General features: G+C 38.7%; 1 protein-coding gene across 4 annotated transcripts in view; it reads right to left on the reverse strand.

The window, feature by feature from the left end:
• The window catches only part of LOC131766946 (cyclic AMP-dependent transcription factor ATF-7), an 85315-nt gene extending 70906 nt beyond the window's left edge, over window positions 1-14409 (reverse strand). For 2 of the 4 annotated variants that reach the window (XM_067009400.1, XM_059081778.2), the window contains exon 1: window positions 14275-14409. The gene's annotated coding sequence lies outside the window, so the exon portion shown is untranslated. Of the gene's footprint in view, window positions 1-9555; window positions 9634-13944; window positions 13995-14274 lie in introns of those variants that run through there. The other 2 variants (XM_059081781.2, XM_059081779.2) reach the window with 2 other exon arrangements.
• Window positions 14410-14965: the final 556 nt, after the last annotated feature.

Consider the following 14965-nt stretch of genomic DNA (forward strand, 5'->3'; position numbering starts at 1 on the left):
TCCCCACTTAAAAAGAATTTCCAGTTAACATCCTTCTAAAAATTTCTTTCATTCCCAGTCTGCTGTATCAATTGCTACATATAAAGATTGCCATTGCTTACTTCTATTTGATACTTAAAACTAACCTCTGATAATGAGAGGTCAAACTGATGCCTCCTCAAAAACAAATAGCAACACATTTCTGTAGTATAAAGACTGAGACAAAAGATGAAATCTTGAATAATGATACTGCCATTCACTAGAATTTAACTCACAGCCCATTTTTAACTGTACTGCTTGACAGGTAGATCACGTCTCCAGGCATGGCACTCAAGTCTGTCATCTGTTTCTCAATCTATTCTTCAGGATGAAACTCAAGCATTCTTTAGAACTAAGCAATAAATGACAAGACAGGGGATACACATATTTAGAGACATTTCCAAAAGAAAGTGAAATGCTCTCAGTGGTGATCTTAGAACAGGAAAACACAGATGCATAAAAAGGCTGTCCTAGGGGCCAAGGAAAAGGCTCATGTGCTCAGAATGCATGAATGATAAAAACTGGTATTCACTTAAAAGAGAGAAAGTTATCTGAATGCTGGCAGAAAAGTGAAGAAAATCCAAGGTTTAGAGAATGATTCTAATAATTGGGGTAATTTCATAGAATCTTTCTTAAATAGTTTTGTCAGAGCCAGAAGTATATCCTAAAATGGTCAATGTGCAAATAAGAAAACGGATTCTCTGATCCTGTGTGTATACATATGTATATCTATCTTTTTCTTTTTTTTAATGGAATGAGGATGGAGCCTGCCACTGAGGTCTACAAAAAGTCAGTTCTCTGGACCTGGCTGTAATATAATTATTTCTTTAGTAACCAACTGATGTTATTAAGATGGCCCAACTTAAGGTAAGGAATAAAAGCCATGTACCAATACAAACACACCCAAGGGCCTGTTTGCAGGTTTCTAATAACAAAAAGCAGATATTGCTAAGTATAAAAAATGAGAAAGGCATATACACCATAAATATCAAAGATTCATGAAAATCTAGAAGGGGTTCAAACCAGCTATCATTTATTCATTCAAAAGCATTACTAAGGAACTACTAAGTGCCAGGCAAAGCGGCCACAAAAATAAAGACAATAGTCTTTTGCAAAAAAAGAATCTTTCTCTCATCTGTGTCAAAGAAAACCAGAGCTGGACAGTAGTTAAAGCAGTAAAAAATGGATTTTGTTCAGGACTATTGCAATAGTGGCTAAGAGATCTCAGTATATAAACCAGGCTCAGTGTTGAATACACCACGGGCAAGTGGGAATTAACAGCCAAGGACCAGGGTGGAGTTCAGTGACTAGAAAATTACTAAGAGGAAACATAAGGGGTAAAGGGGATTCTGGTTAAACTAACCTAACAAGATTCTTGCTGAAGACAGGCCAGGGTGATGAGACATCACCTGAGGGATGGCAGAGGATGAAGAACCTCATCAGATATGAGAGAGAACAGATACTGAGGGTGGGGGGCTCTTGCTAAACTGACTTAGCAGGGTTCTTGCTGAAATTCAGTTTTACAATGAAGTACACAGATAAGCCTAAAAGAAGGTTCAGGAGCCTGACTAAAGTTTGGTCGGGCAAAGAATACTTGTCATCTGGCATGAAAGATGCCAAGTAAGTGGTAAGAATGATGGCTTAATTTACAAGTTCAGTTAGTCATAGGTTGATCAGTATACGTATTAGATCCCTTACTATTTCTCCTATTCTTTATGGTCATTTATCAAATTATTTTACTAGCAATTCCAGAGTATATACGAGCACAAAAAAGATGGTTAAGTCTTGGTAAAAGATCTGACAAGGAAGACGTAGGAAACTAATAACTACAATTTACCTTTGGAATCAAAAAGTAAATTTAATCATTTAAAAAATTCATTAATTCAGGGACTTCCCTGTTGGTCCAGTGGTTAAGAATCCGCCTTCCAATGCAGGGGAAGTGGGTTTGATCCCTGGTCAGGGAAATGAGATCCCACATGCCGCGGGGCAGCTAAGCCTGTGTACCGCAACTACTGCGCCCACACACCTCAACTAGAGAGCCCATGTGCAGCAAACTATAGAGCCCATGCACTCTGGAGCCCATACACAACAACTACTGAGCCCGTGCACCACAACCAGAGAGCCTGCACACCGCAATAAAGAGCCCGCAAGCCGCAACTAAGACCTGACGCAGCCAAAACTAAATATATTTTTTAAATTCATTAATTCACTGAACACTTTATTCAGCTCCTACCATATACTCTAGGCCCCAAAATTCAACAATGAATGAGACACACAAGATATCTGCCCTCATAGTGCTTACTTACAGTCTACAAAGAAGAGACAAACACAAAGAAGTTAATAAACAAAATCATTTTAGATTAATAGCAGATAATTGCTATGAAAGAAATGAAATGGTGATGCGTTAGTAACTAGAAGTGGACTACTTCAGCTTCATGAATAAAAAGGAAATGGCTGTATTATCTGTGACCAAAAGGTGAATGGGGAAGAATATAGAGTCCAGTTAAAAACTTCTGGAAGCCTTTCCTTTCATAACACAGTTGATGTTCAATAAATATTTACTGATTTAATCTGAAGTAGATATTCAAGTATACTTTGCTGAAATTTTACACTTATCTTTCCAAGTTTTGAAGAAAGCTGCTGGGTCCACAAAACAACCACTATGCAGGTATTTATGCATTTAAAGCTATATGTATTTAAGACATATTTTAAATACATATTTACAACTACTTTGTGCCTAAGGTACTTTATGTGACTACACCCAACCAATTCTATGCTTTTCCTATCATACAAATAACATAAAAGAAGCTCTACAGTTTTTGGTTAGACTGTTAAAAATGGGGAGGGGGGAGGTATTTGTCAAGTTAATTGACACTTAACTGACCCTTGAAAACAAAATCTAGACCAGAGCTCTTAGGTATATTTTCAAGTATAAAAGAATGCTTGCCAATCAAGGATGCAGCAGAGAGGGCACCTTAATATGGGACTTTTGGGAGTACATATATGGACAATCTTTTTGGAAAGCAATCTGGCAATGTTTATATTAAGTGTCTTAAAACATTTTACACCCTTTGAACAAATCATTCTTCTTTCAGGACTTTATTCTGAGGCTAAAACCAGAAACATGGACCATTTATATATGAAAATGTTCATCACAGTCATATTTATAACAAAAAAGGAAAAGGAATTAAATGTTTAAAAAGAGTAGATAAATATAAATTAAGATACTGTCTTACAATAGATATATTTAAGTTGTTAATAATAACGTTTCTGAAAGCTATTTAATAACGTGAGAAAATGCTATACATTAAGTGGGGAAAAAAGCAGGATACAAAATTGCATATGCACCATAATTCCAAATCTATAAAAAAGCAAACAAAATAATAAGCATAGAACAAGATGAGGGAATTAACGACAAATGTTAATAATGGTTATCTCTGGATAATGGTATTCCAGATGATTTTATTTCCCTCTTTCTACCTTCAGTATTTTCCAAAGTCTCTACAATGATCACAGATTGCTTTTAATAAATCAAAAACTTTATAATTTAATAATAAAAAGAATACTGATCTGCATGACTTCAAAAAAACATGTCTGAGTTTTTAAAAAAAAAGGTCCATATCTGCCAGACTATTCCTTTTTTTTTAAGATTTTTTTTTTTTTTTAATGTGGACCATTCTTAAAGTCTTCATTGAATTTGTTACAATATTGCTTTTGTTTTATGTTTTGGTCTTTTGGCTGCGAGGCATATGGGATCTTAGCTCCCCAAGCAGGGATTGAACCTGCACCCACTGCATTGGAAGGTGAAGTCTTAACCACTGGACCACCAGGTAAGTCCCTCTGCTAGACTACTCTAAAGCACTAAACAGTATAGTATTTAAAAATTATACAAAGTTGTTCACTCTCTACTACAAAGCAACAAAACCATAGAACCAACTGACAAAGTTCAAAATGAACTACCAAAAAAATCTTTCTAAAAATGTAAGCTAACAGCATCAAATAGAAATAGACATGGTGGAAACTTAGATCGATACACAGGGTAAATCAAGCATTTCAAGATAATTCCTTCTTAGTTACCCTCAAGGACCCGTTTTCAGAATCCACGAATGCTGCCTAACAACAAGTAGTACTTATATTAAACACTTAGAAATTGCCCCAACTGTCCAACACAAAGGGAATAAAGAGAGTTGAAACCAAGCTTAGCAGGTACTGAATGCCTTTCAGTGAGCTACAAATATGCTAAAAAATTTAGACCAGCACCCAAACAGATCTCTACAGGCCCCATTCCCCTATGATATTCAAAAGAAAAAAATTATATACAAACAGTCCTCTTCCAAAACCATAACTCTGGATACCAAGTTTCAGACTCTTAGATAATTTAGCTGCTGCTAAGCAAAGAGTACAAACACTGAAGCTCTTCACCACAGCAGCCTCAACATTTTACTCTCCATAAGATACTCTGTGCTCCTGTGACTTGCATTACATCTAGAACACTGACTTTAGGAAAAGATTCCAATAAACCTATGAACAGTGAGACTATAATTAAGGTATGTCAACCCGAGAAAACAAAGAAGACTCATGTTTTACTAGGCAGTAGATTATTTAGGAATTGAAATTTCTGTTCATAAATTCTGGTTCATTTTCCACTGTAGTATTTAGCATAACAACAGTTTAACACATTATTTCATTAGTAGGTAAACCAAATGCCCCAAAAGGATTACATAAAAAGCATATATAAGTTTATAACCTTTAACTAATTAGCCTTTGTAAAGCACTTTGCTAACAGATTGGAAAACTGAGGTAGAGAGTTAAAATAAAATGCAAAAGATGAGCCAAGAGGTTGAGGTTGGACTGAACCCTAGTTACCTGTTCTCACACACCCCAAAGAAGATATAAAAATGGACATTGTATCTTTTTATAACACCTGAAAGTTGTATGACAACTTGCATATTGTATGACTACTTCTAAGTGAATCATGTATTTCCAAGTTTACACACAATAGGTGTTTCTCATATGTTTATTATATAAATGAATGTCCAGAAACATGAACTTGAGGGACTATAATTTCTTGGAGCATTATTTTTGTCTAGGAAATTTAAATAATGTTGATAATTTGAACATTAAATATATTTTATTATAATTGGGCTTCCCTGGTGGTGCAGTGATTAAGAATCCGCCTGCCTGCAGGGGACATGGATTTGAGCCCTGGTCCGGGAAGATCCCACATGCCACGGAGCAACTAAGCCTGTGCGCTACTACTGAGCCTCCACTCTAGAGCCTGTGAGCCACAACTACTGAAGCCCGTGTGCCTAGAGCCCATGCTGCGCAACAAGAGAAGCCACCGCAATGAGAAGCCTGCTCGCCGCAACTAAAGAAAGACCACTTGCAGCAACGAAGACCGAACACAGACAAAAAATAAAAATAAGTAAATTTTCTAAAGTATATTTTATTATAATAATTTTTAAACTCATAATCCAGTTATAGTATACATCAAGGATTGGCAAACTCCAGCCCATGGGCCAAATCTAGCCTGCCACTTGTTTTTATATGGCCCACAAGCTAAGAATTTTTTTTTTTTTTTTTTTTTTTTTTTTTTTTTTTTTGCGGTACGCGGGCCTCCCACTGTTGTGGCCTCTCCCGTTGCGGAGCACAGGCTCCGGACGCGCAGGCTCAGCGGCCATGACTCACAGGCCTAGCCGCTCCGCGGCACGTGGGATCTTCCCGGGTCGGGGCACGAACCCGTGTCCCCTGCATCAGCAGGCGGACTCTCAACCACTGCGCCACCAGGGAAGCCCTTTACATTTTTAAATGGTTGAAAAAATGCAAAGGAAGAAAATTTTGTGACATGTGAAAACTATATGAAATTCAAATTTTAGTGTTTAAAGTTTTATGGGAACACAGCCCTGCTTATTCTTTGCATGTTGTCTGTGGCTAGCTACTTCTGTGCTACAATGCTGGAGTTGTAGTTACAACAAGAGACCTCATGCCTGCAAAGCACATATTTACCATCTGGCCTTACTTTGCCAACTCCTGGTATTTATGATAACTATTATTAATTAAAATAGAAGGTTAAGATATCCCAATTATGACAAATGTCAGAGTGACTGTTAATTAAGGACTTTTATTATGTGACTATTCAAGTACTAATTTCTTTTTATCTGACTTCTCAAAATTTAGAAATTAGGTTTTCTTAAAACATGATTAATTAATCTACCTCCATAGTTCTCAATCTTTAGCATATTCATTTGGCTCTGTGTAAAAATACAGATTCCCAGGTCTCCTGGATTCTCTTGGCTTTGGGGCCCAAGAATCTACACTTTAAAAAACACCCTTGGTAATTCTGATGAAAATGGTCAGTAACCCACCCTTTGAGAAGCACTAAAATGGCTGGATATTCCTCCCATATGGTAAACAACTGTATTTTTTCAAGTTTGGTACCATAAGACATCAGTTCTCAAAGTGGGCTCCAGGGATTCCTACAGATCCTTGAGACCCTTTCAGAGAGTTCATGGGTGTTCAAATCATACAAGGGTAAAAGATCTATTTAACGGGAAACATAGGCCAATTCATTTTAATGTAACAGAGTATTAAAAGTTCACAGATGTGGTATCAGATTCTACACAATAGCTAACCTTTAAGAAACTATCACTTTTCAGATTTTGACATAGTATCAAAGAAGAAAGATTATCTACAATTATCCGAAAAGAATCTTTCCTTTTCCTATTACATATCTGTGTAAGCACAGGTTTTCTTCATATACTTCAACCAAAACAACATATTGTAACAGACTGAATGCAGAAGCAGATATGAGAATACAGCTGTTTTTTATTAGCCAGACATTTGATGTTCTTCCCCCAATTTTTTTAAAACTATAGATACAGTTATTTATGTTATTCTAAAATAAGCAAATAAATATTTTAAAAATTTCTCCATTTAAATTTTTAATATACTAAATATTAATAGATATAACCACGATAAGCAAAAGCTCTCTGGAGTTCTCAATAATTTTTAAGAGTATAGAGGGGTGGGTACTGAGACTAAAAGCAGTTTGAGACCCACAGTTTGAGAAATAAACAGTAGAGTGCCCTAAATTGATCAAAGAGAAAGTTAAAATTAATTTCTGGATTTCAGGCTCAGGCATGCAGGGACAGGTTTCAAAGAAAGGAGCCGGCTTAAATAGACGAAATAGTTTTGCAGCAAATGACTGAAAACAGATGGGAGTGAGAATTAGGCTGAATCATAAGTTAGGCAACACATGGCCAAAGCTTAGAACCTATATGGAAACAGCTTCATACAGGCAACTACTAGACTAGAACTTTCTCTCCAGGCTTTTGGAGGATTCAAGGAACTATTCTGAGCTATTCTCAGAAAGGCTAATAAAGCAAAAACAAAGAAGCAACAACTTGCTAAAGTGACATCAGGAAGCTGAGTTAGAAATAACTAGAGAACATTATACTTATCTATGTTTGGCCTCAATATGATTTTAGAAGTAAAAAAATTCCTGGAAACTGGTAGGCTGTCAAAAATATAGTGCTGTGTTTTGGTTTTCTGTGTACTCATTTTCAGATGAAGTGAAACAGCAAAGCAATAGCAATCAACCCCAAAACACTGATCTTTAAGGATAAATTTTAAACCTTCATGGACTTAATTTAAATAGGCTACAAACAACAACAAACCTGATAGACTTTAACATTAAACCCCAGTTTGGTCCCAGATAGGAAATAGCTACAATATCCCACAACGATAATCATGGAGACTCTTAGAAATTCTCAAGAAAAACATCTATTTTCTAAGACTGTCCACATACTGGCAACACAGCAACCTATCTGGGGTATTCCAATGTTCAGACTTTCAAAAGTCCCTAGCATAGATATGTAAAATATTAGCAAACTACTGCTTGACCAAAACTTAAAAAAAAAAAAATTTTTTTTAAATGGTGCTACGAAAGACATGTTAGTACCAGAAATATCAGAAAAACCATGTTAAATAAAACTAGGATGGTGTTACTCAAGTTTGATAAAGCTTAAATAAACATAACTGGCCAGAAACTTGGTGCCAACACAAATCATTTACAGCAAACGTATGTTATATTCAATTAGTCATCCTGTTTTTATAATAAAGTCAGGCATATTGCTATTTCAAAAAGAATGATTATGCTCTATTTTTTACTTTTCTACTACATGGTAAATTTTAAGCCCCAAATAAAATGTGGCCAATTTAGAACATAAATCTCCTCTGTCCACTATGTCAGAAAGAAGCACTATATCAGATAAGAAGATATTAGTAAGTAATTCCACTCAAAGAAAACAAGTTGGGTTTTGTGAGAAGGTGAGGCGATGGCAGAACAAAACTATTCCCACGAAGGCCCCAGCCGCAGCTCACAAAGTAACTTTTCAAGCTAAATCTTGGCTCTTGTTAGACTTTCACAAATTGATATTTATTAAGGATAAATGCAGTATTGAATTAGAGAAACTTTTTGCACAGTCAAGTTTCAAATATATGAGAACATTCAGGATTAAACTCACCAAAAGATGAAAAGAAGCTAACAAAGTCATGAGTTTGTAATGAGTTCTGTTCTCCTTCATGATACTACTGTTGTAGCTCACCATTGGTTTAGTTGGGAATCTTTCCTAGATGTCTGCTTACAAAGTTTTAAAACTAGGTAGTAAATATGTCTTTTCATAAAACCTTTCCTGGGCTTCCCTGGTGGCACAGTGGTTAAGAATCTGCCTGCCAATGCAGGGGACATGGGTTTGAGCCCTGGTCCAGGAAGATCCCACATGCTCCAGAGCAACTAAGCCCATGCACCACAACTACCGAGCCTGCACTCTAGAGCCCACGAGCCACGACTACTGAGCCTGTGTGCCACAACTACTGAAGCTCACGTGCCTAGAGCCCGTGCTCTGCAACAAGAGAAGCCACCGCAATGAGAAGCCCGTGCACCGCAATAAAGAGTAGCCCCTGCTCGCCGCAACTCGAGAAAGCCTGCACGCAGCAAGACCCAACATAGCCAAAATTAATAAATTTATATATTAAAAAAAAACTTTCCTGAATTTTAACATTCATCCTTCCTCTCCAAGGAAGCCATGCAGTGTGTTTACTTTCAAAACTGAACTGAATTTTGCTTCACTGTATACAGGCAGTGAGAAAATTATTCAGATTTCTTTTTTTTAACGTTTCTCAACAAAAGGACAAACAAGAGAAGGAAAGGAAACAAAATACTATGACTTAACAGAAAGAAAAAAAAAACCAACCACATTCTTTCAACACAGTGTCCACCAGGGAAACTCTGAAGAGAAAAATGTCATGATAAAATATTTTAAGACATAAAATGACCCCAATGCAAAATATTTGTTGTTGTTCATTTCTTTTGTGCTTAGCTCAAAGGAATTATTATTTCTTGTCATTTATGTTCCTTACTTTTTGTTTATCCATTCCCACTGGGTCAGTAGAACCATTTCAATTTCATTTTCTTTACATTCTATTTTTCTTCCTGATTTTTCAATAGTAAGTTCCTTGATCTAAGCCTCTACTTACGAATGTTTAGACTGGAAAGGACCTTGAGGGGTCATCAAGTCCATCCTTCTGCTTTCCAGGAGAATTCAAAACTACAATCTTAGATGGATGAGAATGTGTCAAAAGAAAATGTACAAACATTTCCATTCACAATTTGCAATTTTCTAAAAATGAAAGTAAAAATTAAAACCCCAAAAGAGGAAGGGGCTTTAAAACTGCATTTATCAGCTAAAATTGCTCAAACATAATTCAACTATCAGGCTAAAATTAACACACAGGAAAGTTGTTGGCAGCCAACATAAAGTCTTTAGTCCCTAGAGATGTCTTCTGATGTTTTATCTTATTTGTAAGCAACATTTTACCTTAAGCACATAGCATGACAATCTTAGATCACCACACCAATAAACTATAATTATAAATAGCAATTATATATATATATATATATATATATATATATATATATATAAGTTAGGTCTAAACTGGAGATGTCAATGTTTTGGGGAAACTACAATACAACTGTAATATGGGCAATAGTTTCTTTGATATGTAACTTTAAATGTTCAGGGAATGATGTTTCTTACTAAAGGAGTTTCCAAAACAGAATTTCATCTCATGACAAAAAACATACAACTATGAGGAAACACTGTTAAATCATTCTAGAATTTTTTTTTTTTTTTTTTTAAAGAAAGCAGGACCAGAGGTCTTGGAAATGGGGAAAAAAATAATACTTAGAAAAAACAGGGGCCAGGGAAGGTAGAGTCCAGACACTATATTCTGATGAAATATTGTTTCCCAGGAAGATTATAAAATGAATTATTAAATAAATGGCTGGGCTTCCCTGGTGGCGCAGTGGTTGAGAGTCTGCCTGCTGATGCAGGGGACACGGGTTCGTGCCCCGGTCCGGGAAGATCCCACATGCCACGGAGCGGCTGGGCCCGTGAGCCATGGCCGCTGAGCCTGTGCGTCCGGAGCCTGTGCTCCGCAAAGGGAGAGGCCACAGCAGTGAGAGGCCCGCGCAACGAAAAATAAATAAGTAAATAAATAAATTTAAAATAAAAGGCTAAATAACATTATCAAGCTAAAATAAACCCAAATTAACAAGATGACAATTACAGGGATAAACACAAATTCCTCAATTAAAATTAAAAAATTAATTATATAAATTAATGTGATCTTAGGCTTTAAGAACAGAGGTATTGAGTGCAGTGAAAAAAGAGGCCCTACTCTCCCCTATACTTTGTATTGATCAGATTATACCTGAAATGTTATATTCAGATCCAGATAAGAAACCCTAAAAACTCAGGCAACTAAGTTGATAAGGAGACTGAACTTTATTAAAAATGTCACTTAAGGAATGGTTGGGGCTTCCCTGGTGGCACAGTGGTTGAGAGTCCGCCTGCCGATGCAGGGGACACGGCTTCGTGCCCCGGTCCGGGAAGATCCCACATGCCGCGGAGCGGCTAGGCCAGTGAGCCACGGCCACTGAGCCTGCGCTCCGCACCGGGAGAGGCCACAACAGTGAGAGGCTCGCGTACCGCAAAAAAAAAAAAAAATTGTTGAAAGAACGTGGGATATCTGCCCTAACAGAACATAACTGTCATCAAATATTTGAAGGGGTACCATGTTGACAAGGAATTAGGTTTATTTATTGTAGCTTCAGATGGCAGGAGTAAAGCGCTTCACAATGTAAAGAATGTTCTAAAAAGTAGAGCTCCAATAACGGAACAGGGTATCTATGAAGTAGGGACCTCTTCCTTACAGCATTCAGAAGTTAAAAGACCACCCACCAGACATTCCAAAATGATGCATTTTCACATTTCATGAATATATCGATACTTGATCCTAAAATAAGCCTATTAGGGAAAGGCAACATTCAAAATGAGAAGCTTAAAAATTGTTTTATTTGACTTGTTTCTAGAGATGGAAGACTTTTTTCATGAACTCTAAAAAAGAAATAATGCTTTTTCTTTTTTAATGAATGCTGTGTTTGTTTTTCTTAAAGAAACAACATATGCATCTTAACTTTAGTACCTTTATCAAGGGATAAGAAGCAACTGTATGCCAGCCTGCCAACTAGTTGCAAGAAGAGAGCTGTTTTTATTAGACATTTACATGGCAATGCTATTTGCTCCACCTAAAACTTCCTTCCAAAAAGGCTCCTCCTTATCATACGTGGAGAGGAGGCTGCTGTAACACTGACTCCTTCCTACTGCAGCCTAGAAAAACTCACTCTTGACATGTACAAAACAATAACTTGTGGGAACTTCAGAGCAGCTGTGTTCAGGCAGAGCCAGGGACTTAGAGCAGCAGTTTGAGAGTAGGTTGAAAAAACAAATTTCATTTTGGGTTGGAAGCGGGGAGAGGAAAGATAAAGGAGATATACAGTAACAGTCTCTATTAACATTTAAAAGCCATGGTAAACAAAAATGCTTAAAAGTTACAACACTGAAACTATCACAGGATGCAACCTTTGATCCACAAGTTTAAAAATGAGCAGTGTTTATCGATAATTCTCTAGCTTTCTGCTAGGTGTTAACACTGAGGTAGTGCCCAAGTCAAAGCCATCACAAATTCTGGGATGGAAGAATAAAACAAGGAACTTTGCTCTCTCATTGGATATTTTTTTGTGCTGCTGCCAGGCAAACTGTGAAAATGTCTGAATATCCAATAGCAATGCTCTCAATGTGAAATACTGGAACCCAATTAAGTATTTAATGCTAAAAGGTCAGTAATTAATTGGTCTCAATGTGCTGTAGGGGTAACCTCCTGGCCAGGAGGACAAATGGCTGCTGAAAACCAAAGGTTAATACAAAGCAACATACTCTGGTTTCTCCTCATGTAACACCTTTACCGGTATATTTCAGATGTCATTTTGCTTCCAAAAGTAAGAGGAAAAGAAATGTAAAAGACAAATCTATGCGATAGCAAATAAGTTATTAATTGGCTGTATTAGCTCATTATTAAATAATACACAACTATCAAACAAAGGGCAAAGATTTGTCTCTTTTTTGTACAAAATTAAGAACTGGTAAGACTACTTAGCATAGCTGCCAAACTTTTCTTTAGCTTCCTTTCTCACAGACGTGCTACATTTCGCAATAGTCTCCACTTACCTTATATCCTCCATGTTTAAGTACAAATTGTGTTTGATTTCCCCAACCCTTGCCCCCAAGATATCAATATTATGACATATATTTAGCTTCTGAATTGGAACACAAAGGAAGAAACTGAAAATTTTTCACTTTCCTGAAATACGTGCCCATTTTATTTACACCATTTAAAAAAACATAAGCTAACTAAAACTAACTGCAAACATTCATTTAGCAACTCTTCAAGAATACGAGTGGGTAAGAAACACATTTAACAAAACAAACCAGTTTAGTACATTTTTCTGTGCTTAGAATACCTATAAAGACCTATGTCTCTGCAAGAATTACTTATACTACTGAGAAGTTTTTAAACGTAGGAATCAAGTGAGCTTGTGGAGAAAACTCTGCACATCCCTACAAACCTACACTTACTATGACACAACCCTCAAAGATACTAAAACACCCTCTGATAAGTAGAAAAAAAACTTTTAAAGTTAGGAAAGCAGCAACGCGGGAATATGGGGAGGAGGTGCCCTGGGTAGTAAACACCCCAGTCACAGAACATAACAAGCAATTCAGAGCAAAGTATAACTCCCGATGGAGCTCCAACTTGGCCGCTTAAGTCCCAAGCCCCCATCCCTGTGTTGAGGAAGAGATGAAGTGCAGGAACAGGAAGAAAGAGAGAAAGGAAATCTGAGCAGAAGTGATGAAAGTGTTCTATTTTTCTCCTTCTCTACCCCTATCCCAACTTTCTTGCAGGCTGGTCACCAGACTGGGTGCCATATCCACCAAAAGCCCTAAATCCATTTCCCAGGCTTCTTCTGATACCTAGGCTAAACACCTGTACATATCAGCCGTCTCCTAACCAAACACCTCCCTTACCCTTCTGGATTCCCCCATACCCTTCCCAAAGTGATATCTCTTGGCCACTAAGCCCACCCCTATTAAGTCTTCCTAAACTCATTCACTTAATTTTCTCCATATCCATACTTTCTCTCTGATATCATGTCCCTGGTACTCTTTTTTATAATTCAATTGAAATGCCATGCTCTCACTTCCACTTACTCCTCCCTATCTTCCCAGCAAAACCAAATGCCATGTTTTCACCTACTCATCCCCACCTCCTGCCTATTACCCATGACTCTTCCAATGCCAAGCCTCTAACCCCACTCTTTGAAGAAGCTCTGGGTCTTCAACCAGTTTAGTACCCCTCCCCTTTCTCCATTCCACCCCATTCCAGGCTCCACTAACTAGACTTCCATTCCCTCAGGAATCAACTCCCCTCTCCTTGCCACGCCCTGTGCCCCCCGGGGCTACTTACCCCAAGTTCTCCCCACACTTCAGGCCTCTGGCCCCGCCTTCCCCCAAAGGAAGGAGGCGGGAGGAAGGAGAGAAGAGGGGCGGCACTCCGCAAGGTAAAGATGACCTCCCATTAGTGCTCGTCACCGCCAATCGTAACTTCCTTCTCTCTTATTGGTCGGCTTTGGTCCATGCCCCACCCTCTTCCTCAGACAGGGCCCAGCCACCGCCTCAGCGCCCCCGTCCAACACACACTGGGAGGGGAGACCCCGGTCTGGGACACTGGGACTGGCCAGAGTTGACGGGAAGACTCCCGTCAGATCATGGACTAGTTAATGTTATCTGGACTCACCCGCTGGTAGCTCCGTCGCCTCCCACCCGGCCGCGCTCGGTCCCACAATCTGATTCCAGCTCCTTCTTTCCCCCCTAAGCGGAGCAGATACTTTTCTCTCGTCCGTCCAGGCGCGCTCACTTATCGCGAGATATGGAGAGCAGTTGGAGGAAGGGCGAGATCCGCAGGGCCTGAGTGGGAAAGGGGGCGAGGGGCGGGGCTCCGGAAAAAGAAGGGGCTGGACTTTCGGTGGGCAGGCCTAGGGAGGGAGGCTGTAAGAGTTTCTAATCGCTGGTCGCACGTGTTCGGCTGATGAGTTTAAGGGGAAAAAAAGGAAAAGAAGGAAAGGGACTCTTTACAGGTGCCTGTAGTAATGGAGATCCAAACGGTTCTCATACTAGAGAATTAGATTATCTCAAAGTAGCGCACTTTAAAAACGAGACAAGGTTGTGCCTCAATAAAACTTTTTTAAAAAAGAGCAGGGGAGGGCTTCCCTGGTGGCGCAGTGGTTGAGAATCCGCCTGCCGGTGCAGGGGACACGGGTTCGTGCCTCGGTCCGGGAAGATCCCACATGCCGCGGAGCGACTGGGCTCGTGAGCCATGGCGGCTGAGCCTGCGCGTCCGGAGCCTGTGCTCTGCAACGGGAGAGGCCACGGCAGTGAGAGGCCCGCGTACCACACACACACACACACACACACAACAACAACAACAG

The sequence above is a fragment of the Kogia breviceps genome, chromosome 12, assembly GCF_026419965.1.
Source record: "Kogia breviceps isolate mKogBre1 chromosome 12, mKogBre1 haplotype 1, whole genome shotgun sequence".
In the NCBI taxonomy this organism is placed as follows: Eukaryota; Metazoa; Chordata; class Mammalia; order Artiodactyla; family Physeteridae; genus Kogia; species Kogia breviceps.